General features: G+C 48.3%; 1 long non-coding RNA gene across 2 annotated transcripts in view; it reads right to left on the reverse strand.

The window, feature by feature from the left end:
* Positions 1-6,392: 6,392 nt before the first annotated feature.
* LOC308187226 overlaps positions 6,393-24,314 on the reverse strand; it is a 67,524-nt gene continuing 49,602 nt past the window's right edge. The window contains exon 5 of one of the 2 annotated variants that reach the window (XR_013944537.1): positions 6,393-7,025. This is a non-coding gene — a long non-coding RNA (uncharacterized lncRNA). The remainder of the gene's footprint in view (positions 7,026-24,314) is intronic. The other variant, XR_013944538.1, reaches the window with a different exon arrangement.

Genomic DNA, 24,314 nt, shown 5'->3' on the forward strand with positions numbered 1-24,314 from the left:
CTGCAGTGAGTCCAGAGACTGCACTGGCACCACTGGGGATGCACTGCAGTGAGTCCAGAGAGTGCACTGGCACCACTGGGGATGCAGTGCAGTGAGTCCAGAGACTGCACTGGCACCACTGGGGATGCAGTGCAGTGAGTCCAGAGACTGCACTGGCACCACTGGGGATGCACTGCAGTGAGTCCAGAGACTGCACTGGCACCACTGGGGCTGCACTGCAGTGAGTCCAGAGAGTGCACTGGCACCACTGGGGATGCAGTGCAGTGAGTCCAGAGAGTGCACTGGCACCACTGGGGATGCAGTCCAGTGAGTCCAGAGAGTGCACTGGCACCACTGGGGATGCACTTCAGTGAGTTCAGAGAGTGCACTTGCACCACTGGGGATGGGTTTCAAGCCAACTGCATTAACCGCTCATGCTTCTTTCTTATGAGACGTTAGTAAACCAATTACATAGCCTTGTCAAGACTAAATCACAGGTAAAAATCCTGTACATCTCATGTGGCCAACCACTCCCAACTAGGATTCCAAGAACCAGGAGGTTCGGTGAAAATAGGGCTAGTTCTATTAGAGGGGTGATTATTAGGGTAAGCCCTAAGCTGTCTTTAATGGAGAAGTATGGGTGGAATGGGATTTTGTCGCAGTCTGATACGATTCCTAGTGGGTTATTTGAGCCTGATTCGTGTAGGAAGGTTAGGTGGACTAGGGTGATTCCTGCAATTAGGAAGGGCAGTAGGAAGTGGATGGCGAAGAATCGGGTTAAGGTTGGATTGTCTACTGAGAATCCTCCTCAGGCTCATTCTACTAGAGTTTGCCCAATGTACGGGATGGCTGAGAATAGGTTGGTGATTACGGTGGCCCCTCAGAATGACATTTGTCCTCATGGTAGGACATACCCTACGAAGGCAGTTGCTATTAGGGTGAGTAGGAGGATTACTCCTGTGTTTCAGGTTTCTTTGTATAGGTAGGAGCCGTAGTAGAGGCCTCGTCCGATGTGTAAGTAGATGCAGATAAAGAAGAGCGAAGCACCGTTGGCGTGGAGGTTGCGGATGAGCCATCCGTACTGGACGTCTCGGCATGTGTGAGCTACTGAGGAGAAGGCGAGTGAAGTGTCTGCGGTGTAGTGTATGGCTAGTAGCAGGCCTGTTAGGATTTGTGTGGCTAAGCAGATGGCTAGAAGGGAGCCGAAGTTTCATCAGGCAGAGATGTTGGAGGGGGCGGGTAGGTCGATTAGGGAGTTGTTGATTATTTTTAGTAGGGGATGGGATTTGCGGATGTTAGGGGCCATTAGTGAGTCTGTGTGTTATTAGGATTATTACCAGGATGGAGAGGGCGAAGGATCCTAGGTAGGCCTTAATTAGCCCTGTGTGTATTGAGGTTGCGGCTTTGCTTGCGGCTACTTGTAGTTCAGCAAGGCCCTCTGGCCCTATTTTTTTGAGTCAGGAGAGGTCGATCAAGTGTAGGGCAATGTTTTGTCCCTTTTCTAGTAGGTTTTTGGAGAAGAATCGGTGTACTAGGGGGTTGAAGTACCCTAATGCAGAGGAGAAGTTTATGAGGGGGTTTGGTTTGGGGTGAGTGAGGGTGTGTGTTATGTTCGATAGTTCTAGGGCTAGGATGATTCCTAGGATTGTTATGAGGATGGCAGCAGTTTTGGTGATAAGGGGTATGGTTATTGGGGGGGTTTTGGTTGGTGTGATGAAAGAGGTAATGATTATTCCTGCTGTAATGCTGCCTAGGGCGAGTCGGGTTAGGGGGGCGGTGATTAGTGGGTTGTTTTCGTTTATTGATACTATTGGGGGGATTCGGGTTTGTCCAGCTTGGACTAGGATGGTTATGCGGATGCTGTAGGTTGCGGTGAATGCTGTGGCTATAAGGGTTAGGAGTAGGGCTCAAGTATTTAGGTATGATGTGTTTAAGCTTTCGATGATGAGGTCTTTTGAGTAGAATCCGGCTAGGAATGGGGTTCCTATCAGCGCCAGGTTTCCGATGGTTAGGCAGGAAGTAGTGACTGGGAGTATTTTCTGTAGGCCTCCTATCTTTCGGATATCTTGTTCTCCGTTTAGGTTGTGGATGATAGACCCTGAGCATAGGAATAGTATGGCTTTAAAGAAGGCATGGGTTGAGATGTGTAGGAAGGCTAGTTGTGGGAGGTTTAGTCCGATAGTGACTATTATTAGTCCTAGTTGGCTGGATGTTGAGAAAGCAATGATTTTTTTGATGTCATTTTGGGTTAGGGCGCATGTGGCAGCGAATAGGGTTGATAGAGCACCTAGGCATAGGCAGGCAGTTAGGGCTGTCTGGTTGGTGGCTAGCAGGGGGTGCATGCGGATGAGCAGGAAGATTCCGGCTACTACTATGGTACTGGAGTGCAGTAGGGCTGATACTGGGGTGGGGCCTTCTATTGCTGCGGGCAGTCATGGGTGGAGTCCAAATTGGGCGGATTTTCCTGCGGCTGCGAGGATTAATCCTATGAGGGGGAGGATTGGGGTTTGGTGGGGGTGTACGGCTTGTTGGATCTCTCAGGTGTTGAATGTTGAAGCTAGTCATGCTATGCTCAGGATCAGTCCGACGTCTCCGATTCGGTTGTAGATTACGGCTCGTAGGGCGGCGGTGTTGGCATCTGCTCGGCCTTGTCATCAGCCGATGAGAAGGAAGGACATGATTCGTACTCCTTCCCAGCCTACGAATAGGAGGAATATGTTGTTTGCGGTTGTTAGGAGGAGTATGGCGACTAGGAATGTCAGTAGGTAGGTGAAAAATTTTGTTACGTATGGCTCTGAGGCCATGTATCATATGGCGAATTGTAGGATTGATCATGTTACAAATAGGGCGATTGGAAGAAATGTTATTGAGTATTGGTCTATTTTTAGGCTCAGGGGGATTTTAAAGTTTATAATGAATTTTCACTCCCAGTGGCAGGTGACAGATTCTACTCCCGAGTAGATGAATGCGGTTGTAGGGGCTAGGCTAATTAGGAATGCGGTTTTAACAGCGCGGGTGGTGGCTTGTGGGGTGTTTTTAAAGTTTTTAAATAGAAATGGCAGGATGATTGGGGTTAGGAGGATTGTCAGCGTGAGTAGTGTGAGGGAGTTGATTAGTAGTGTGGGGTTCACTCCTTTTACTTGGATTTGCACCAAGATGGGTGGTTCCTAAGACCAGTGGATTGCTGTTATCCTTTAAAAGTAAGGGGGCTGAGGTTTTAGGCTCAGATGTAAGAGTTAGCAGCTCTTGTTGGTTAAACCCTCCCCTCGGCAGGTAAGAAGGTTTGAACTTCTATTCTTAGAATCACAGTCTAATGTTTGGTTTAAACTATACTTGCATGAGGGGATTCCGGAGATCAGTTCGGGTTTGCGGATTAGGAGGAATATTGGGATAATGTGGAGTGTTATGAGCAGGTGTTCTCGCGTGGTTGAGTTTTGCATAGATGTGATGTGGGAGGGGATTGAGCCTCGTTGGGTCATTAGTAGTATGAATAAGGTGTAGGAGGCGGTTAGTAGGGTTGCGATTCCTGTTAGGATGATCGTGAAGGCAGATCAGTTGAATAAGGTGATTATAATGGTTAGCTCTGCTATGAGGTTTGTTGTTGGGGGTAAGGCTATGTTTGTTAGATTGGCCAGCAATCATCAGGTAGCTATGAGTGGTAGGAGAGGTTGTAGGCCTCGTGTGAGTAGTAGAATTCGGCTGTGCGTACGTTCATAGTTTGTGTTGGCTAGGCAGAATAGTATGGAGGAAGTTAGTCCATGGGAAATTATTAGGATCATTGCCCCTGAGAATGATCAGTGGGTTTGGATTATTCCTGCGGCGATAACTAGGCCTATGTGGCCCACCTATTACCCGAAGGTACCCCTACACCCCTAATCCCCGCACTAATCCTGATCGAAACAACCAGCCTACTAATCCGCCCCCTAGCCCTCGGAGTCCGCCTTACAGCCAACCTTACAGCAGGACACTTACTCATCCAACTCATCTCTACAGCCTCCATTGCATTAATACCCACCCTTCCTGCAGTATCCATCCTAACAATAATCATCCTACTACTCCTAACCATCCTAGAAGTAGCAGTAGCCATAATCCAGGCCTACGTCTTCGTGCTCCTTCTAAGCCTATACTTACAAGAAAACATCTAATGGCACACCAAGCACACTCATACCACATAGTTGACCCAAGCCCTTGACCAATCTTCGGGGCAGCCGCCGCCCTACTCACAACCTCAGGATTAATCATGTGATTCCACTACAACTCATCCATACTACTAACCCTAGGCCTCATCTCAATACTCCTAGTAATACTCCAATGATGACGAGACATTGTACGAGAAAGCACCTTCCAAGGCCATCACACTCCCACAGTCCAAAAAGGCCTACGATACGGCATAATCCTTTTCATCACATCCGAAGCATTCTTCTTCTTAGGGTTCTTCTGAGCGTTCTTCCACTCGAGCCTGGCCCCAACCCCAGAACTAGGAGGCCAATGACCCCCAACAGGAATTAAACCACTCAACCCGATAGAAGTCCCCCTACTAAACACAGCCATCCTACTAGCCTCAGGCGTTACCGTAACGTGAGCCCATCACAGCATCACAGAAGGAAACCGAAAACACGCCATCCACGCCCTAACCCTAACGATCCTCCTGGGATTCTACTTCACAGCCCTACAAGCAATAGAATACCACGAAGCCCCATTCTCAATCGCCGATAGCGTCTACGGATCTACCTTCTTCGTTGCCACTGGATTCCACGGACTCCACGTAATCATCGGATCCTCCTTCCTGACCGTCTGCCTCTTCCGACTGATCAAGTTCCACTTTACATCAGACCACCACTTCGGATTCGAGGCAGCAGCCTGATACTGACACTTCGTAGACGTCATCTGACTATTCCTCTACATAACCATCTACTGATGAGGATCTTGCTCTTCTAGTATATTAATTACAATTGACTTCCAATCTCTAGAATCTGGTATAAACCCAGAGGAGAGCAATGAACGCACTCATGTTCATATTCGCCCTATCATCAATCCTAAGCGCCGCCCTAACCGCATTAAACTTCTGACTCGCCCAAATAAACCCCGACTCAGAGAAACTCTCACCGTACGAATGTGGATTCGACCCACTTGGATCTGCTCGATTACCATTCTCAGTCCGATTCTTCCTCAGTAGCCATCCTGTTCGTCCTATTCGACCTAGAAATCGCCCTCCTACTCCCCCTGCCATGAGCCGTCCAACTCCAATCCCCCCTAATGACCCTCACCTGAACTGTAGTGATCCTCCTTCTCCTAACACTCGGACTGGCCTACGAGTGAATTCAAGGGGGCCTAGAATGAGCAGAATAACAGAAAGTTAGTCTAACCAAAAAGATAGCTGGTTTCGACCCAGCAGATTACAGCCAACCCTGTAACTTTCTTATGTCGCCCCTACATTTAAGCTTCTACTCAGCCTTCATTTTCAGCGGACTAGGACTAGCCTTCCACCGAACCCACCTAGTATCCGCCCTACTATGCCTTGAAAGCATAATATTATCGATATTCGTAGGCCTATCAATATGATCCATCGAAAACCAAGTCTCCTCATTCACCATGGTACCAATTCTCATGCTAACCTTCTCAGCGTGTGAGGCGGGCACAGGCCTGGCCATCCTAGTAGCCTCCACCCGCACACATGGCTCCGACCATCTACACAACCTAAACCTCCTGCAATGCTAAAAATCATCCTACCCACAATCATACTTCTTCCAACAGCCCTGCTGTCTCCACCAAAATTTCTATGGACTAACACCACCTTATACAGCCTCCTAATCGCTGCCCTAAGCCTACAGTGATTAATCCCAACCTACTACCCCTACAAATTTTTATCCAACTGAACAGGAATTGACCAAATCTCATCCCCCCTCCTAGTACTATCCTGCTGACTACTCCCACTCATAATCATAGCAAGCCAAAACCACCTGCAACAAGAACCCCTACAACGCAAACGAATCTTTATCTCAACCTTAGTCGCAGTCCAGCCATTCATCCTACTAGCCTTTTCCACCACAGAACTAGCACTATTTTACATCTCATTTGAAGCAACCCTCATTCCCACCCTAATCTTAATCACCCGATGGGGGAACCAACCAGAACGCCTAAGCGCTGGCATCTACCTGCTATTCTACACGCCAGTAAGCTCTCTACCCCTGCTAATCACAATCATACACCTATACGTGAAAATTGGCACCCTGCACCTGCCAACCCTACAACTAACCCACCCAACCCTATCCACCTCATGGACAGGAATACTATCAGGTCTAGCACTGCTCATAGCATTCATAGTAAAAGCCCCACTATATGGCCTACACCTCTGACTGCCAAAAGCCCACGTAGAAGCACCCATCGCAGGCTCAATACTCCTCGCCGCCCTACTACTAAAGCTAGGAGGATACGGAATTATACGAGTCACTCTATTTATGGGCCCACTGTCCAACCTCCTGCACTACCCCTTCCTAACCCTGGCCCTATGAGGCGCCCTAATGACTAGCTCAATCTGCCTACGACAGACAGACCTAAAATCACTAATCGCTTATTCATCCGTTAGCCACATAGGCCTAGTTATCGCCGCAGGAATAATCCAAACCCACTGATCATTCTCAGGGGCAATGATCCTAATAATTTCCCATGGACTAACTTCCTCCATACTATTCTGCCTAGCCAACACAAACTATGAACGTACGCACAGCCGAATTCTACTACTCACACGAGGCCTACAACCTCTCCTACCACTCATAGCTACCTGATGATTGCTGGCCAATCTAACAAACATAGCCTTACCCCCAACAACAAACCTCATAGCAGAGCTAACCATTATAATCACCTTATTCAACTGATCTGCCTTCACGATCATCCTAACAGGAATCGCAACCCTACTAACCGCCTCCTACACCTTATTCATACTACTAATGACCCAACGAGGCTCAATCCCCTCCCACATCACATCTATGCAAAACTCAACCACGCGAGAACACCTGCTCATAACACTCCACATTATCCCAATATTCCTCCTAATCCTCAAACCCGAACTGATCTCCGGAATCCCCTCATGCAAGTATAGTTTAAACCAAACATTAGACTGTGATTCTAAGAATAGAAGTTCAAACCTTCTTACCTGCCGAGGGGAGGGTTTAACCAACAAGAGCTGCTAACTCTTACATCTGAGCCTAAAACCTCAGCCCCCTTACTTTTAAAGGATAACAGCAATCCACTGGTCTTAGGAACCACCCATCTTGGTGCAAATCCAAGTAAAAGGAGTGAACCCCACACTACTAATCAACTCCCTCACACTACTCACGCTGACAATCCTCCTAACCCCAATCATCCTGCCATTTCTATTTAAAAACTTTAAAAACACCCCACAAGCCACCACCCGCGCTGTTAAAACCGCATTCCTAATTAGCCTAGCCCCTACAACCGCATTCATCTACTCGGGAGTAGAATCTGTCACCTGCCACTGGGAGTGAAAATTCATTATAAACTTTAAAATCCCCCTGAGCCTAAAAATAGACCAATACTCAATAACATTTCTTCCAATCGCCCTATTTGTAACATGATCAATCCTACAATTCGCCATATGATACATGGCCTCAGAGCCATACGTAACAAAATTTTTCACCTACCTACTGACATTCCTAGTCGCCATACTCCTCCTAACAACCGCAAACAACATATTCCTCCTATTCGTAGGCTGGGAAGGAGTACGAATCATGTCCTTCCTTCTCATCGGCTGATGACAAGGCCGAGCAGATGCCAACACCGCCGCCCTACGAGCCGTAATCTACAACCGAATCGGAGACGTCGGACTGATCCTGAGCATAGCATGACTAGCTTCAACATTCAACACCTGAGAGATCCAACAAGCCGTACACCCCCACCAAACCCCAATCCTCCCCCTCATAGGATTAATCCTCGCAGCCGCAGGAAAATCCGCCCAATTTGGACTCCACCCATGACTGCCCGCAGCAATAGAAGGCCCCACCCCAGTATCAGCCCTACTGCACTCCAGTACCATAGTAGTAGCCGGAATCTTCCTGCTCATCCGCATGCACCCCCTGCTAGCCACCAACCAGACAGCCCTAACTGCCTGCCTATGCCTAGGTGCTCTATCAACCCTATTCGCTGCCACATGCGCCCTAACCCAAAATGACATCAAAAAAATCATTGCTTTCTCAACATCCAGCCAACTAGGACTAATAATAGTCACTATCGGACTAAACCTCCCACAACTAGCCTTCCTACACATCTCAACCCATGCCTTCTTTAAAGCCATACTATTCCTATGCTCAGGGTCTATCATCCACAACCTAAACGGAGAACAAGATATCCGAAAGATAGGAGGCCTACAGAAAATACTCCCAGTCACTACTTCCTGCCTAACCATCGGAAACCTGGCGCTGATAGGAACCCCATTCCTAGCCGGATTCTACTCAAAAGACCTCATCATCGAAAGCTTAAACACATCATACCTAAATACTTGAGCCCTACTCCTAACCCTTATAGCCACAGCATTCACCGCAACCTACAGCATCCGCATAACCATCCTAGTCCAAGCTGGACAAACCCGAATCCCCCCAATAGTATCAATAAACGAAAACAACCCACTAATCACCGCCCCCCTAACCCGACTCGCCCTAGGCAGCATTACAGCAGGAATAATCATTACCTCTTTCATCACACCAACCAAAACCCCCCCAATAACCATACCCCTTATCACCAAAACCGCTGCCATCCTCATAACAATCCTAGGAATCATCCTAGGCCCCTCATGTACAGGGCCACACCCCTCTAACGGCGCAAGCTTACATAGAAACATTATTAACAGACCTAGACAGATACAAAAACCCCTACAAGACCACGTATTAACTAACCCTGTTAACCCGACTCAGGAGCGCCTATAAGAGCGATTAAAATCTGTGAAAGGAACTCGGCAAATTAATAAGGCCCGACTGTTTACCAAAAACATAGCCTTCAGCAAATTAAACAAGTATTGAAGGTGATGCCTGCCCGGTGACTTAGGTTTAACGGCCGCGGTATCCTAACCGTGCAAAGATAGCGCAATCAATTGTCCCATAAATCGAGACTTGTATGAATGGCTAAACGAGGTCTTAACTGTCTCTCACAGATAATCAGTGAAATTGATCTCCCCGTGCAAAAGCGGGGATGTGAACATAAGACGAGAAGACCCTGTGGAACTTAAAAATCAACGACCACCGCGAATCCTCAATCAACCCCACTGGGGCCACTACCATCGCAGAGCCTGGTCGATATTTTTCGGTTGGGGCGACCTTGGAGGAGAACAAATCCTCCAAAAACAAGACCATACCTCTTTACCTAGAGCTACCCCTCAAAGTGCTAACAGTGACCAGACCCAATATAATTGATTAATGGACCAAGCTACCCCAGGGATAACAGCGCAATCCCCCTCAAGAGCCCATATCGACAGGGGGGTTTACGACCTCGATGTTGGATCAGGACATCCTAATGGTGCAGCCGCTATTAAGGGTTCGTTTGTTCAACGATTAACAGTCCTACGTGATCTGAGTTCAGACCGGAGCAATCCAGGTCGGTTTCTATCTATGACACACTCTCCCCAGTACGAAAGGACCGGGAAAGTGGGGCCAATACCACAAGCACGCCCCCCCCCCTCTAAGCAGTGAAACCAACTAAACCGTGAAGAGGGCCTTCCCCCACCACTTTCAATCCTAGAAAAGGACCAGCTAGAGTGGCAGAGCCCGGCAAGTGCAGAAGGCTTAAGCCCTTTCCCCAGAGGTTCAAATCCTCTCCCTAGCTTCACCCATGATTCAAATAACAACACTAAGCTGCCTCGTTATATCCCTCCTATACATCATCCCAATCCTGATTGCCGTAGCCTTCCTAACCCTAGTAGAACGGAAAATCCTAAGCTACATACAATCCCGCAAAGGCCCTAACGTTGTCGGGCCTTTTGGCCTACTTCAACCATTTGCGGACGGACTGAAACTATTTACCAAAGAGCCCATCCGACCCTCTACCTCTTCCCCACTTCTATTCATTCTGATACCAATACTAGCCCTTGTCCTAGCCCTCACCACTTGAGCACCACTACCACTCCCATTTCCCCTAGCAGATCTAAACCTCGGAGTTCTCTTCCTAATAGCCATGTCAAGCCTAGCCGTCTACTCAGTCCTATGATCAGGCTGAGCCTCGAACTCAAAATACGCACTAATCGGAGCCCTACGGGCAGTAGCACAGACCATTTCATACGAAGTGACACTGGCCATAATCCTGCTATCAATAATCATACTAAGCGGAAGCTACACACTCAGCTCCTTTGCCGTCGCACAGGAGCCTCTATACTTCATTTTCTCCTCATGACCCCTAGCATTAATATGATACGTATCCACCCTAGCAGAGACAAACCGAGCTCCTTTTGACCTCACAGAGGGTGAATCTGAGCTAGTCTCAGGGTTTAACGTTGAATACGCCGCAGGACCCTTCGCCTTATTCTTCCTAGCTGAATATGCGAACATTATGCTAATAAATACACTTACAGCCATCATATTCCTAAACCCAAGCGCCCTAGGGCCACCCACAGAACTATTCCCCGTCATCCTAGCCACAAAAGTCCTCCTACTATCTTCTGGTTTCTTATGGGTCCGAGCTTCATACCCACGATTCCGATATGACCAACTAATGCACCTACTATGAAAAAACTTCCTACCCCTCACACTAGCTCTGTGCCTCTGACACATCAGCATACCTATCTGCTATGCAGGCCTACCTCCTTACATAAGGAAATGTGCCTGAACTACAAAGGGTCACTATGATAAAGTGAACATAGAGGTATAACAGCCCTCTCATTTCCTGTTGACCTTAGAAAAGTAGGAATTGAACCCACACAAGAGAAATCAAAATTCTCCATACTTCCCTTATATTATTTTCTAGTAGAGTCAGCTAATCAAGCTATCGGGCCCATACCCCGAAAATGATGGTTTAACCCCCTCCTCTACTAATGAACCCTTACGCGACCCCAATCATAACCTTCAGCCTCATCTTGGGCACCACAATCACAATTTCCAGCAACCACTGAGTTCTGGCCTGGACAGGACTGGAGATCAACACACTAGCCATCATTCCCCTAATTGCCAAATCCCACCACCCACGAGCAGTAGAAGCCGCAACGAAATACTTCCTAACCCAAGCAGCTGCTTCCGCCCTGGTCCTATTCTCTAGCATAACCAATGCCTGAGTCACTGGCCAATGAGACATCACACAAATAAACCACCCAACCTCCTGTCTACTACTGACAGCAGCAATCGCTATTAAACTGGGCCTAGTGCCATTTCACTTCTGATTCCCAGAAGTACTACAAGGATCGCCACTAATAACAGCCCTGCTACTCTCGACCCTCATAAAATTCCCCCCACTAACCCTGCTCCTACTAACATCCAAATCCCTCGACCCAGCTCTACTCACCGCCATGGCCCTAGCCTCAACAGCACTAGGAGGCTGAATAGGACTGAACCAAACACAAACACGCAAAATCCTAGCCTTCTCGTCCATCTCCCACTTAGGCTGAATCGCCATCATCCTAGTTTACAGCCCCAAATTGGCCTTACTTACCTTCTACCTATACACAATCATAACATCAGCCGTATTCCTAGCCCTTAACAAAATCAAAGCCCTTAACCTATCCATGATCACAACCTCATGAACAAAAACCCCAGTGCTAAACGCCACCCTAATACTAGTACTTTTATCCCTAGCAGGCCTCCCCCCATTAACAGGCTTTATACCAAAGTGACTTATCATCCAAGAACTAACTAAACAGGAAATAACACCAGCAGCCATGGCAATTGCCATGCTATCACTGCTCAGCCTCTTCTTCTACCTACGCCTCGCATACCACTCAACAATTACCCTTCCCCCCAACTCCTCTAACCACATAAAACAATGATACACTAGCAAAGCCCCAAGCACACCTACTGCGGTCCTTGCCTCACTATCAATCCTCTTACTTCCCCTGTCCCCAATAATACATGCCATTGTCTAGAAACTTAGGATAACACCCCAAACCGAAGGCCTTCAAAGCCTTAAATAAGAGTTAAACCCTCTTAGTTTCTGCACATTAAGACTTACAGAATATTAACCTGTATCTTCTGAATGCAAGTCAGACGCTTTAATTAAGCTAAAGCCTCCCTAGACAGATGGGCTTCGATCCCACAAAACTCTAGTTAACAGCTAAATGCCTAAACCAATTGGCTTCTGCCTACAAAGACCCTGACGCACCCTAGTGCGCATCGATGAGCTTGCAACTCAACATGAATTTCACTACAGAGCCGATAAGAAGAGGAATTAAACCTCTGTAAAAAGGACTACAGCCTAACGCTTCAACACTCAGCCATCTTACCCGTCACCTTCATCAACCGATGACTATTTTCCACTAACCATAAGGATATTGGCACCCTGTACCTCATCTTCGGGGCATGAGCAGGAATAGTCGGCACCGCACTCAGCCTATTAATCCGCGCAGAACTAGGACAACCAGGAACTCTCCTAGGCGACGACCAAATTTACAATGTAATCGTTACCGCTCACGCCTTTGTAATAAGCTTCTTTATAGTCATACCCATCATGATCGGAGGATTCGGCAACTGATTAGTCCCCCTCATAATCGGTGCCCCCGACATAGCATTCCCGCGAATAAACAACATAAGCTTTTGACTCCTCCCCCCATCATTCCTCCTCCTACTAGCCTCATCCACTGTAGAAGCTGGCGCCGGCACAGGCTGAACTGTCTACCCTCCCCTAGCAGGTGACCTTGCCCACGCCGGAGCTTCAGTAGACCTGGCTATCTTCTCACTCCACTTAGCCGGTATCTCCTCCATCCTTGGGGCCATCAACTTTATCACCACAGCCATCAACATAAAACCCCCCGCACTCTCACAATACCAAACCCCACTATTTGTCTGATCCGTACTAATTACCGCCATCCTACTCCTTCTATCACTCCCCGTACTCGCCGCCGGTATTACAATATTACTAACTGATCGAAACCTAAACACCACATTCTTCAACCCCGCTGGAGGAGGAGACCCAATCCTGTACCAACACCTATTCTGATTCTTCGGACACCCAGAAGTCTATATTCTGATCCTACCGGGGTTCGGAATCATCTCACACGTAGTCACGTACTACTCAGGCAAAAAGGAGCCCTTCGGCTACATGGGAATAGTCTGAGCCATACTATCCATCGGCTTCCTAGGATTCATCGTCTGAGCTCACCACATGTTTACAGTAGGAATAGACGTTGATACCCGAGCCTACTTTACATCAGCCACTATAATCATTGCCATCCCTACCGGAATCAAAGTATTTAGCTGACTAGCCACCCTGCACGGAGGAACAATCAAATGAGACCCCCCCCAATACTATGAGCTCTAGGATTTATCTTCCTATTTACCATCGGAGGATTAACAGGAATCGTTCTTGCAAACTCTTCCCTAGACATCGCCCTGCACGACACGTACTACGTAGTTGCCCACTTCCACTACGTCCTATCCATAGGCGCCGTCTTTGCCATTCTAGCAGGATTTACTCACTGATTCCCACTACTCACTGGGTTTACCCTACACCAAACATGAGCAAACGCCCACTTCGGGGTAATATTTACAGGAGTAAACCTAACGTTCTTCCCCCAGCACTTCCTAGGCCTAGCAGGAATACCCCGACGATACTCGGACTATCCCGACGCCTACACACTATGAAACACCATTTCCTCCATCGGCTCCCTAATCTCAATAGTAGCCGTAATCATACTAATATTCATCATCTGAGAAGCCTTTCCGGCCAAACGAAAAGTCCTACAACCAGAACTAACTACCACAAACGTTGAATGAATCCACGGCTGCCCTCCCCCATACCATACTTTCGAGGAACCGGCCTTCGTCCAAGTACAAGAAAGGAAGGAATCGAACCCTCACATGCTGGTTTCAAGCCAACTGCATTAACCGCTCATGCTTCTTTCTTATGAGATGTTAGTAAACCAATTACATAGCCTTGTCAAGACTAAATCACAGGTAAAAATCCTGTACATCTCATGTGGCCAACCACTCCCAACTAGGATTCCAAGACGCCTCATCACCCATCATAGAAGAACTCGTTGAATTCCACGACCACGCCCTAATCGTTGCCCTAGCTATCTGCAGCCTAGTTCTCTACCTTTTAGCCCACATACTAACAGAAAAACTCTCGTCCAATGCTGTAGACGCCCAAGAAGTAGAGCTGATCTGGACAATCCTACCTGCTATCGTCCTGGTACTCCTCGCCCTCCCATCCCTACAAATCCTCTACATAATGGACAAAATCGATGAACCAGACCTCACCCTAAAAGCCATCGGCCACCAATGATACTGAAGCTACGAATACACAGACTTCAAAGACCTATCCTTCGACTCCTACATAGTGCCCACCCCAGACTTACCCAACGGCCACTTCCGACTGCTAGAAGTTGACCACCGCGTAGTTATCCCAATAGAATCCCCCATCCGCGTAATCATTACTGCAGGAGACGTACTCCACTCCTGAGCAGTCCCAACGCTCGGAGTTAAAACAGACGCAATCCCAGGCCGACTAAACCAAACTTCATTCATTACCACCCGGCCTGGGATTTTTTACGGACAATGCTCAGAAATTTGCGGGGCTAATCACAGCTACATACCTACTGTAGTAGAATCAACCCCACTCCCACATTTCGAGGCCTGATCGTCCCTTCTATCATCATCCTAATCATTAAGAAGCTATGCAACAGCACTAGCCTTTTAAGCTAGCCAAAGAGGGACTTCCCCCTCCTTAATGATATGCCACAGCTTAACCCCGCACCATGATTTTCAATCATAATTATAACCTGATTAACCCTAGCACTCCTCATCCAACCAAAACTACTAGCCTTCACCACAACCAACCCCCCATCAAATAAGACCTCCCTCACTACCAAACCCACACCATGATCCTGACCATGAACCTAAGCTTCTTTGACCAATTTTCCAGCCCCAATCTATTTGGCATCCCCTTAATCCTACTATCCCTACTCTTCCCAGCCCTACTATTCCCGTCCCCAAACAACCGATGAATCAACAACCGCCTTTCTACTATCCAAACATGACTCCTTCACCTAATCACAAAACAACTAATAGTCCCACTCAACAAAAATGGCCACAAATGAGCCATAATATTTACATCCCTAATAATCATACTTCTTACAATCAACCTTCTAGGCCTCCTTCCATATACATTCACCCCAACCACCCAACTATCTATGAACATAGCCCTAGCCTTCCCACTATGGCTCGCCACACTACTAACAGGCATGTTTAACCATGTACGTGCCCCAGGGCCGGCTTAAAGTAGGCTCTATTGTCCCACTTTACTGCTAAATCCGCCTTCCAGAAGTGGTTTCACGCTTCTTTCCGTGTGCCCTATGAATAGGGAATGTAGCCCATTTCTTCCACTCCATAGGCTATACCTTGACCTGTCTTATTAGCGGGGTGCTATTGTGTCCACTGTTGTGCTCTCATTCGAGGTGGGCTGGCGACGGCGGTATGTAGGCTGTGTTGGCAAGGGGTGGTTGGGTTAATCGGGGATTATCGATTGTAGAACAGGCTCCTCTAGGTGGGTTTGGGGCACCGCCAAGTCCTTAGAGTTTTAAGCGTTTGTGCTCGTAGTTCTCTGGCGGATACTTCGGTAAAGTAAGTATCAAGATTTAGGGCCAGGCATAGTGGGGTATCTAATCCCAGTTTGGGCCCTGGCTTTCGTGGGTTTAAATCAGTCGTTAGTTCCTAAGATCATCTTAATGGTGTGTTTAGGTGCATCTTGGGCTTATGACAGCTTAGTTGCATTTTGATCTTAGTTAGCTAGGATAGGCATTTTACCACTCTTTACGCTGTGTCAATAGGACGGTTGATTTGGGTTTCTTGTATGACCGCGGTGGCTGGCACAAGATTTACCAACCCTTGAAGTTAGGCTGTTGTTATAACTAAGTCAAGTTTGCACTCATTGCTTAATGTTAATTACTGCTGAATACCCGTGGGGGCGTGGCTTAGCGAGGCGTCTTGGGCTACTACTTGGGTGTGCCTGATACCCGCTCCTCAAGGCCTGTATGGGGGTAGGTGGTCGAGGGCGTTTACACTGGGGCGCGGATACTTGCATGTATATATTTAGCAAAAACCAACCGTAAGGTTAGGACTAAGTCTTTTGTCCGCAGGCATGTTTTATGCCATCTTGGCAACTTCAGTGCCATGCTTTGTGTTAAGCTATGTGGACGGGGGTGTGGTTAGCTGATAGTTGAGTGGTGAGTGAGAGTGAAGTATATGAAATTATTGCTTGTGTTTACTATTTTTAGTACTGGAGTTTCTCTAAGTCCTAGGACTAGGAGGAAATGGTGTTTCATAGTGTGTAGGCGTCGGGATAGTCCGAGTATCGTCGGGGTATTCCTGCTAGGCCTAGGAAGTGCTGGGGGAAGAACGTTAGGTTTACTCCTGTAAATATTACCCCGAAGTGGGCTTTTGCTCATGTTTGGTGTAGGGTAAACCCAGTGAGTAGTGGGAATCAGTGAGTAAATCCTGCTAGAATGGCAAAGACGGCGCCTATGGATAGGACGTAGTGGAAGTGGGCAACTACGTAGTACGTGTCGTGCAGGGCGATGTCTAGGGAAGAGTTTGCAAGAACGATTCCTGTTAATCCTCCGATGGTAAATAGGAAGATAAATCCTAGAGCTCATAGTATTGGGGGGGTCTCATTTGATTGTTCCTCCGTGCAGGGTGGCTAGTCAGCTAAATACTTTGATTCCGGTAGGGATGGCAATGATTATAGTGGCTGATGTAAAGTAGGCTCGGGTATCAACGTCTATTCCTACTGTAAACATGTGGTGAGCTCAGACGATGAATCCTAGGAAGCCGATGGATAGTATGGCTCAGACTATTCCCATGTAGCCGAAGGGCTCCTTTTTGCCTGAGTAGTACGTGACTACGTGTGAGATGATTCCAAACCCCGGTAGGATCAGAATATAGACTTCTGGGTGTCCGAAGAATCAGAATAGGTGTTGGTACAGGATTGGGTCTCCTCCTCCAGCGGGGTCGAAGAATGTGGTGTTTAGGTTTCGATCAGTTAGTAATATTGTAATACCGGCGGCGAGTACGGGGAGTGATAGAAGGAGTAGGATGGCGGTAATTAGTACGGATCAGACAAATAGTGGGGTTTGGTATTGTGAGAGTGCGGGGGGTTTTATGTTGATGGCTGTGGTGATAAAGTTGATGGCCCCAAGGATGGAGGAGATACCGGCTAAGTGGAGTGAGAAGATAGCCAGGTCTACTGAAGCTCCGGCGTGGGCAAGGTCACCTGCTAGGGGAGGGTAGACAGTTCAGCCTGTGCCGGCGCCAGCTTCTACAGTGGATGAGGCTAGTAGTAGGAGGAATGATGGGGGGAGGAGTCAAAAGCTTATGTTGTTTATTCGCGGGAATGCTATGTCGGGGGCACCGATTATGAGGGGGACTAATCAGTTGCCGAATCCTCCGATCATGATGGGTATGACTATAAAGAAGCTTATTACAAAGGCGTGAGCGGTAACGATTACATTGTAAATTTGGTCGTCGCCTAGGAGAGTTCCTGGTTGTCCTAGTTCTGCGCGGATTAATAGGCTGAGTGCGGTGCCGACTATTCCTGCTCATGCCCCGAAGATGAGGTACAGGGTGCCAATATCCTTATGGTTAGTGGAAAATAGTCATCGGTTGATGAAGGTGACGGGTAAGATGGCTGAGTGTTGAAGCGTTAGGCTGTAGTCCTTTTTACAGAGGTTTAATTCCTCTTCTTATCGGCTCTGTAGTGAAATTCATGTTGAGTTGCAAGCTCATCGATGCGCACTAGGGTGCGTCAGGGTCTTTGTAGGCAGAAGCCAATTGGTTTAGGCATTTAGCTGTTAACTAGAGTTTTGTGGGATCGAAGCCCATCTGTCTAGGGAGGCTTTAGCTTAATTAAAGCGTCTGACTTGCATTCAGAAGATACAGGTTAATATTCTGTAAGTCTTAATGTGCAGAAACTAAGAGGGTTTAACTCTTATTTAAGGCTTTGAAGGCCTTCGGTTTGGGGTGTTATCCTAAGTTTCTAGACAATGGCATGTATTATTGGGGACAGGGGAAGTAAGAGGATTGATAGTGAGGCAAGGACCGCAGTAGGTGTGCTTGGGGCTTTGCTAGTGTATCATTGTTTTATGTGGTTAGAGGAGTTGGGGGGAAGGGTAATTGTTGAGTGGTATGCGAGGCGTAGGTAGAAGAAGAGGCTGAGCAGTGATAGCATGGCAATTGCCATGGCTGCTGGTGTTATTTCCTGTTTAGTTAGTTCTTGGATGATAAGTCACTTTGGTATAAAGCCTGTTAATGGGGGGAGGCCTGCTAGGGATAAAAGTACTAGTATTAGGGTGGCGTTTAGCACTGGGGTTTTTGTTCATGAGGTTGTGATCATGGATAGGTTAAGGGCTTTGATTTTGTTAAGGGCTAGGAATACGGCTGATGTTATGATTGTGTATAGGTAGAAGGTAAGTAAGGCCAATTTGGGGCTGTAAACTAGGATGATGGCGATTCAGCCTAAGTGGGAGATGGACGAGAAGGCTAGGATTTTGCGTGTTTGTGTTTGGTTCAGTCCTATTCAGCCTCCTAGTGCTGTTGAGGCTAGGGCCATGGCGGTGAGTAGAGCTGGGTCGAGGGATTTGGATGTTAGTAGGAGCAGGGTTAGTGGGGGGAATTTTATGAGGGTCGAGAGTAGCAGGGCTGTTATTAGTGGCGATCCTTGTAGAACTTCTGGGAATCAGAAGTGAAATGGCACTAGGCCCAGTTTAATAGCGATTGCTGCTGTCAGTAGTAGACAGGAGGTTGGGTGGTTTATTTGTGTGATGTCTCATTGGCCGGTGACTCAGGCATTGGTTATGCTAGAGAATAGGACCAGGGCGGAAGCAGCTGCTTGGGTTAGGAAGTATTTCGTTGCGGCTTCTACTGCTCGTGGGTGGTGGGATTTGGCAATTAGGGGAATGATGGCTAGTGCGTTGATCTCCAGTCCTGTCCAGGCCAGAACTCAGTGGTTGCTGGAAATTGTGATTGTGGTGCCCAAGATGAGGCTGAAGGTTATGATTGGGGTCGCGTAAGGGTTCATTAGTAGAGGAGGGGGTTAAGCCATCATTTTCGGGGTATGGGCCCGATAGCTTGATTAGCTGACTCTACTAGAAAATAATATAAGGGAAGTATGGAGAATTTTGATTTCTCTTGTGTGGGTTCAATTCCTACTTTTCTAAGGTCAACAGGAAATGAGAGGGCTGTTATACCTCTATGTTCACTTTATCATAGTGACCCTTTGTAGTTCAGGCACATTTCCTTATGTAAGGAGGTAGGCCTGCATAGCAGATAGGTATGCTGATGTGTCAGAGGCACAGAGCTAGTGTGAGGGGTAGGAAGTTTTTTCATAGTAGGTGCATTAGTTGGTCATATCGGAATCGTGGGTATGAAGCTCGGACCCATAAGAAACCAGAAGATAGTAGGAGGACTTTTGTGGCTAGGATGACGGGGAATAGTTCTGTGGGTGGCCCTAGGGCGCTTGGGTTTAGGAATATGATGGCTGTAAGTGTATTTATTAGCATAATGTTCGCATATTCAGCTAGGAAGAATAAGGCGAAGGGTCCTGCGGCGTATTCAACGTTAAACCCTGAGACTAGCTCAGATTCGCCCTCTGTGAGGTCAAAAGGAGCTCGGTTTGTCTCTGCTAGGGTGGATACGTATCATATTATTGCTAGGGGTCATGAGGAGAAAATGAAGTATAGAGGCTCCTGTGCGACGGCAAAGGAGCTGAGTGTGTAGCTTCCGCTTAGTATGATTATTGATAGCAGGATTATGGCCAGTGTCACTTCGTATGAAATGGTCTGTGCTACTGCCCGTAGGGCTCCGATTAGTGCGTATTTTGAGTTCGAGGCTCAGCCTGATCATAGGACTGAGTAGACGGCTAGGCTTGACATGGCTATTAGGAAGAGAACTCCGAGGTTTAGATCTGCTAGGGGAAATGGGAGTGGTAGTGGTGCTCAAGTGGTGAGGGCTAGGACAAGGGCTAGTATTGGTATCAGAATGAATAGAAGTGGGGAAGAGGTAGAGGGTCGGATGGGCTCTTTGGTAAATAGTTTCAGTCCGTCCGCAAATGGTTGAAGTAGGCCAAAAGGCCCGACAACGTTAGGGCCTTTGCGGGATTGTATGTAGCTTAGGATTTTCCGTTCTACTAGGGTTAGGAAGGCTACGGCAATCAGGATTGGGATGATGTATAGGAGGGATATAATGAGGCAGCTTAGTGTTGTTATTTGAATCATGGGTGAAGCTAGGGAGAGGATTTGAACCTCTGGGGAAAGGGCTTAAGCCTTCTGCACTTGCCGGGCTCTGCCACTCTAGCTGGTCCTTTTCTAGGATTGAAAGTGGTGGGGGAAGGCCCTCTTCACGGTTTAGTTGGTTTCACTGCTTAGAGCGGGGGGGGGGCGTGCTTGTGGTATTGGCCCCACTTTCCCGGTCCTTTCGTACTGGGGAGAGTGTGTCATAGATAGAAACCGACCTGGATTGCTCCGGTCTGAACTCAGATCACGTAGGACTGTTAATCGTTGAACAAACGAACCCTTAATAGCGGCTGCACCATTAGGATGTCCTGATCCAACATCGAGGTCGTAAACCCCCCTGTCGATATGGGCTCTTGAGGGGGATTGCGCTGTTATCCCTGGGGTAGCTTGGTCCATTAATCAATTATATTGGGTCTGGTCACTGTTAGCACTTTGAGGGGTAGCTCTAGGTAAAGAGGTATGGTCTTGTTTTTGGAGGATTTGTTCTCCTCCAAGGTCGCCCCAACCGAAAAATATCGACCAGGCTCTGCGATGGTAGTGGCCCCAGTGGGGTTGATTGAGGATTCGCGGTGGTCGTTGATTTTTAAGTTCCACAGGGTCTTCTCGTCTTATGTTCACATCCCCACTTTTGCCCTGGGGATGCACTGCAGTGAGTCCAGAGAGTGCACTGGCACCACTGGGGATGAACTGCAGTGAGTCCAGAGATTGCACTGGCACCACTGGGGATGCAGTGCAGTGAGTCCAGAGACTTCACTGGCACCACTGGGAATGCAGTGCAGTGAGTGCAGAGAGTGCACTGGCACCACTGGGGATGCAGTGCAGTGAGTCCAGAGAGTGCACTGGCACCACTGGCGATGCACTGCAGTGAGTCCAGAGAGTGCACTGGCACCACTGGGGATGCAGTGCAGTGAGTCCAGAGAGTGCACTGGCACCACTGGGGATGCAGTGCAGTGAGTCAAGAGAGTGCACTGGCAACACCGGGGATGCACTGCAGTGAGTCCAGAGAGTGCACTGACATCACTGGGGATGCACTACAGTGAGTCCAGAGATTGTACCATCACCACTGGGGATGCAGTGCAGTGAGTCCAGAGAGTGCACTGGCACCACTGGGGATGCAGTGCAGTGAGTCCAGAGAGTGCACTGGCACCACTGGGGATGCACTTCAGTGAGTCCAGAGAGTGCACTGACACCACTGGGGATGCAGTGCAGTGAGTCCAGAGAGTGCACTGGCACCACTGGGGATGCAGTTCAGTGAGTCCAGAGAGTGCACTGGCACCACTGGGGATGCAGTCCAGTGAGTCCAGTGAGTGCACTGGCACCACTGGGGATGCTGTGCAGTGAGTGCAGAGAGTGCACTGGCACCACCGGGGATTCACTGTAGTGAGTCCAGAGAGTGCACTGGCACCACCTGTGATGCAGTACAGTGAGTCCAGCGAGTGCACTGGCACCACTGGGGATGCAGTGCTGTGACTCCGGAGAGTGCACTGGCACCACTGGGGATGCAGTGCAGTCAGTCCAGTGAGTGCACTGACACCACTGGGGATGCACTTCAGTGAGTCCAGAGAGTGCACTGGCACCACTGGCGATGCACTGCAGTGAGTCCAGAGACTGCACTGGCACCACTGGGGATGCACTGCAGTGAGTCCAGAGAGTGCACTGGCACCACTGGGGATGCAGTGCAGTGAGTCCAGAGACTGCACTGGCACCACTGGGGATGCAGTGCAGTGAGTCCAGAGACTGCACTGGCACCACTGGGAATGCAGTGCAGTGAGTGCAGAGAGTGCACTGGCACCACTGGGGATGCAGTGCAGTGAGTCCAGAGAGTGCACTGGCACCACTGGGGATGCACTGCAGTGAGTCCAGAGAGTGCACTGGCACCACTGGGGATGCAGTGCAGTGAGTCCAGAGAGTGCACTGGCACCACTGGGGATGCAGTGCAGTGAGTCAAGAGTGCAGTGTAGTGACTCTGCGATGGTAGTGGCCCCAGTGGGGTTGATTGAGGATTCGCGGTGGTCGTTGATTTTTAAGTTCCACAGGGTCTTCTCGTCTTATGTTCACATCCCCGCTTTTGCACGGGGAGATCAATTTCACTGATTATCTGTGAGAGACAGTTAAGACCTCGTTTAGCCATTCATACAAGTCTCGATTTATGGGACAATTGATTGCGCTATCTTTGCACGGTTAGGATACCGCGGCCGTTAAACCTAAGTCACCGGGCAGGCATCACCTTCAATACTTGTTTAATTTGCTGAAGGCTATGTTTTTGGTAAACAGTCGGGCCTTATTAATTTGCCGAGTTCCTTTCACAGATTTTAATCGCTCTTATAGGCGCTCCTGAGTCGGGTTAACAGGGTTAGTTAATACGTGGTCTTGTAGGGGTTTTTGTATCTGTCTAGGTCTGTTAATAATGTTTCTATGTAAGCTTGCGCCGTTAGAGGGGTGTGGCCCTGTACATGAGGGGCCTAGGATGATTCCTAGGATTGTTATGAGGATGGCAGCGGTTTTGGTGATAAGGGGTATGGTTATTGGGGGGGTTTTGGTTGGTGTGATGAAAGAGGTAATGATTATTCCTGCTGTAATGCTGCCTAGGGCGAGTCGGGTTAGGGGGGCGGTGATTAGTGGGTTGTTTTCGTTTATTGATACTATTGGGGGGATTCGGGTTTGTCCAGCTTGGACTAGGATGGTTATGCGGATGCTGTAGGTTGCGGTGAATGCTGTGGCTATAAGGGTTAGGAGTAGGGCTCAAGTATTTAGGTATGATGTGTTTAAGCTTTCGATGATGAGGTCTTTTGAGTAGAATCCGGCTAGGAATGGGGTTCCTATCAGCGCCAGGTTTCCGATGGTTAGGCAGGAAGTAGTGACTGGGAGTATTTTCTGTAGGCCTCCTATCTTTCGGATATCTTGTTCTCCGTTTAGGTTGTGGATGATAGACCCTGAGCATAGGAATAGTATGGCTTTAAAGAAGGCATGGGTTGAGATGTGTAGGAAGGCTAGTTGTGGGAGGTTTAGTCCGATAGTGACTATTATTAGTCCTAGTTGGCTGGATGTTGAGAAAGCAATGATTTTTTTGATGTCATTTTGGGTTAGGGCGCATGTGGCAGCGAATAGGGTTGATAGAGCACCTAGGCATAGGCAGGCAGTTAGGGCTGTCTGGTTGGTGGCTAGCAGGGGGTGCATGCGGATGAGCAGGAAGATTCCGGCTACTACTATGGTACTGGAGTGCAGTAGGGCTGATACTGGGGTGGGGCCTTCTATTGCTGCGGGCAGTCATGGGTGGAGTCCAAATTGGGCGGATTTTCCTGCGGCTGCGAGGATTAATCCTATGAGGGGGAGGATTGGGGTTTGGTGGGGGTGTACGGCTTGTTGGATCTCTCAGGTGTTGAATGTTGAAGCTAGTCATGCTATGCTCAGGATCAGTCCGATGTCTCCGATTCGGTTGTAGATTACGGCTCGTAGGGCGGCGGTGTTGGCATCTGCTCGGCCTTGTCATCAGCCGATGAGAAGGAAGGACATGATTCGTACTCCTTCCCAGCCTACGAATAGGAGGAATATGTTGTTTGCGGTTGTTAGGAGGAGTATGGCGACTAGGAATGTCAGTAGGTAGGTGAAAAATTTTGTTACGTATGGCTCTGAGGCCATGTATCATATGGCGAATTGTAGGATTGATCATGTTACAAATAGGGCGATTGGAAGAAATGTTATTGAGTATTGGTCTATTTTTAGGCTCAGGGGGATTTTAAAGTTTATAATGAATTTTCACTCCCAGTGGCAGGTGACAGATTCTACTCCCGAGTAGATGAATGCGGTTGTAGGGGCTAGGCTAATTAGGAATGCGGTTTTAACAGCGCGGGTGGTGGCTTGTGGGGTGTTTTTAAAGTTTTTAAATAGAAATGGCAGGATGATT

This window comes from Anser brachyrhynchus (genome assembly GCF_964034855.1).
Source record: "Anser brachyrhynchus genome assembly, contig: SCAFFOLD_227, whole genome shotgun sequence".
Classification (NCBI taxonomy): Eukaryota; Metazoa; Chordata; class Aves; order Anseriformes; family Anatidae; genus Anser; species Anser brachyrhynchus.